The sequence below is a fragment of the Epinephelus moara genome, chromosome 1, assembly GCF_006386435.1.
Source record: "Epinephelus moara isolate mb chromosome 1, YSFRI_EMoa_1.0, whole genome shotgun sequence".
Lineage (NCBI taxonomy): Eukaryota > Metazoa > Chordata > Actinopteri > Perciformes > Serranidae > Epinephelus > Epinephelus moara.
This window is the reverse complement of record NC_065506.1, coordinates 2415445-2419001: the sequence shown is the minus strand read 5'-3', so window position 1 is coordinate 2419001 and position 3557 is coordinate 2415445. Positions and strand designations below refer to the sequence as shown.

At 44.7% G+C, this 3557-nt stretch overlaps 1 pseudogene; it reads right to left on the bottom strand.

The window, feature by feature from the left end:
- Positions 1-3557, bottom strand: part of LOC126393546 (uncharacterized protein K02A2.6-like) — a 15088-nt pseudogene that overhangs the window by 7739 nt on the left and 3792 nt on the right.

Below are 3557 nucleotides of genomic sequence, written 5' to 3'. Positions count from 1 at the left end.
GTGAAGTGACAGAATGTCCCACCATCACGGTTCTTATATTGCCAGATTCCAGAGAGTCTCCCCTCTTCATATATGGCAGAATATGTCTTTTTCCAACTTGCTATGGTGAGATACATGTTAAAATGTAAGAATTTAGTCATACGGATTTGTTCTTTTTCATTGATATAAAACTTAATATAAAATACAGGCACATAGGAGTCTGGTTAGCCCAGATTGTCCTGAAAAAAAAAAACAAGATATAGCATGTGTATGTAGCCTTTATAATAACTGTGATATGAGCTTAAAAGTAAAGGCAGTAAAAATACCCCAAAAAGGCCTAGGGCCCAAAGGGTTAAAGTATACCTGGGAAATACACTTAAAGTTTACTTAAGTATACTTGAGAAAATTAACTTCAAGTATACTTATTTTTGGTAACTCTTCTCAGCAGCAGAGGGAGGAGCGGAGAGGACAGGAGGACTGATACTGAGTGATGTTTGTGTAGTAACTCACGGGAGGCTTCTTAATGAACATGAGGGAGTTTATTTTGTTTCCAACAGGCACAGTGTGCAGCTCGATCACCTCATTTCTCACAGTACACAGCATTGACTGTTTCTTGTTTTCTCTCTGTATTAACTCCCAACAGGTAACAACTGAAATCATCGCGCCACCTAGTGGACCTAAGGAGTAACATATATTTCTCTCAATTCACACAGTTACAACATCCCTCCCTCCTTAAGCAGGTTCTCACAGGAACATTATAACTGTTTTTGTTTTTTGTTTTTTCTTTAATGTGCCAACCAACACTATTAGTGAGTCTCTCTTAGTTCAACTGAAAGTCTTTAAGGTAACTGGGCAACTTAGTTTCCCTTTTTGACTGTCTCCTCACTGGAGTTGTATTTGTTATAGTTCTTTGTTCAGTCTCTGAGCTTCCTACAGCTTCAGTAGCTGCTGGCTCCTCCAACTTGTCACCACTGAGTACCACCTCCTCAGCTTCCAGCCATGCTTCGTTTTTTGTGTCGGCCTGACTCAACTGAGTAGAGGCAGCTTGTTGGTTCTTGTTGCATTTTTCTTGTCTCTGGTGGTGAGTGTGAATCTGGTCCACATATCTCCTCACTACTCTCCCATCACCCAGCATCACTTTGTATGACACTGGTCCTGTCACCGACTCAACGATTCCCAGGATCCACTTGGATCCTAGACTGAAGTTCTGGGTCAGCACTGAGTCTCCTGTTTTGAACCAGCATCCTTTTGCCTTTTTGTTGTGCTATTTTATTTGTCTTTCTTGTTTTTCCTTCACTTTCCTGCTTAGGTCTGGGTGGATTGAATCCAGGGTGCAACGTAGCTTCCTCCCGAGAAGCAGCTCTGCTGGGGATAGACCTGTTTTAGTGTGAGGACTCACTCTGTAGCTAAATAACACTCTGGCTACCTTAGCTGTCAGCGTGCCCTCTGGACATTTTTTCATCATTCTCTTGAATGTTTGTACCCCTCAGCGTGCCCTCTGGACATTTTTTCATCATTCTCTTGAATGTTTGTACCCCTCTCTCTGCTAACCCGTTACTGGCGGCATGGTAGGGTGCAGAGGTCACATGACGGATTCCATTTTTGCTCAGGAAGTCTTTGAACTCTGTGCTGGTGAAACAAGTGCCATTATCAGACACCCACAACTCAGGCAGTCCATGGTTACTGAAATTGGTACGCAGGCACTCAATTGTGGTGGCTGAAGTGGCAGACTTCACTGGATACACGTCCATCCATTTTGAATGTGCATCAATGAGCACAAAAAAAACATTTTTTCCATAAGCGGTCCGGCATAATCCACATGGATACGGCTCCAAGGCTTGTCAGGCCAGTCCCAGGGGTGTAATGGAGCTGGTGCAGGGATGTTGCGGTGCTCATGTTGTACAGCCCTTTACAGTATCGTCAACCTCTTTGTCCAACTTTGGCCACCATACATAACTCCTAGCCAGTGCCTTCATTCTGAACACTCCTGGGTGGCACTGATGAAGCTGTCTCATAACATTTTCTCGGCCTGGTTCTGGCACAATCACTCTTGAGCCCCATAACACACACCCATTCTGGATACCGAGTTCATGTTTCCTCACCTCATAGGGGGCAAACTCCTCCCCTTTAAGTTTAGATGACCAGCCATTGTGTACTCTCTCCTGCACTGTTGAGAGTACTGGATCTTTGTCTGTCCATGCTTCCACTTCATCAGCTGTCACCAGTGTGATGTCTGAGCTCTCCAGCATGAGAACCCTCTCTTCCAGCCTCTCCAATTCAGCTTTCTCTGGTAAAGGAAGTCAGCTCAAGGCATCTGCATTGCAGTGGTACTTCCTTTCTTTATACACTATTGTGTATTCGTAGGCTCTCAAAGTTACTGCCCAGCTTTGGACTCTGGGTGAGACCATTTGTGGTATTGCTTGCATCTCACTGAAAAGTGACAACAAGGGCTTGTGATCTGTCACTATAGTGAATTTCCGTCCGTAAATGTATTTGTGGAAATGTTTTATTCCAAACATCACTGCCAGTCCTTCCTTATCCAGTTGTAAATAGTTCTTCTCGGCAGCATTTAATGTTAGTGAGGTGAATCCTATGGGTCTCTCAGTTCCATCTGGCATGTGATGTGACAGCATGGCACCTACTCCATATGGTGATGCGTCACATGACAGCACAATGCCCTTCTCTGGGTTGTAATGCACAAGCACTTCAGCAGACTGCATCATTTCTTTCGATTTGTCAAAGGCAGCTTGATGTGCCTCTCCCCACTGCCACTTTGTCTCTTTTTGTAGCAGTTTGTGCACTGGGGCAAGAACAGTTGACAGATTTGGCAGGAACTTGTTATAATAGTTTAACAGTCCTAGGTATGCCTTCAACTCTGTCACATTTGAAGGTGTGGGTGCCTCCTGGATCGCTTGCACCTTCTCTTGGACTGGGTGCAGTCCTGTTGCATCCACTTTATGATCCAGGAGCATCACTTGCTCATTCATGAATAAGCACTTGGCCCTCTTGACCCTGAGACCGGCTTCCTGTTGCCGTTTCAGCACCATGGCCAGAGTCTGCAGGTGCTCTTGGTCGTCATTCCCCGTCAGGAGGATGTCATCGAGGAAGATGGCCACTGCAGCAGTCCCTCCATGGTCCGTTGGAATATCGCTGGGCTTGATGAAACGCCAAAAGGTAGCACTCTGTACGTGAACAAACCTTTATGAGTATTTATGGTCACATACTTCTCTGCTTCCTCGTCCAAGGGAATCTGGTGATAGGCATGACTCAGATCTAATTTCGTGAACTTCTGTCCACCTGAAAGCGTGGCAAACAGGTCCTCAATTCTGGGAATTGGGTACTGTACCAGTTTTGAGATCTGATTTACAGTTAATTTGTAATCTCTGCACAGTCTTGCTGTGTCATTGGGTTTTAACACAGGGACTACAGGTGCTGCCCACTCAATTCAATTCAATTCAATTCAATTCAATTCAATTTTATTTATAAAGCCCAATATCACAAATCACAATTTGCCTCACAGGGCTTTACAGCATACGACATCCCTCTGTCCTTATGACCCTCGCAGCGGATAAGGAAAA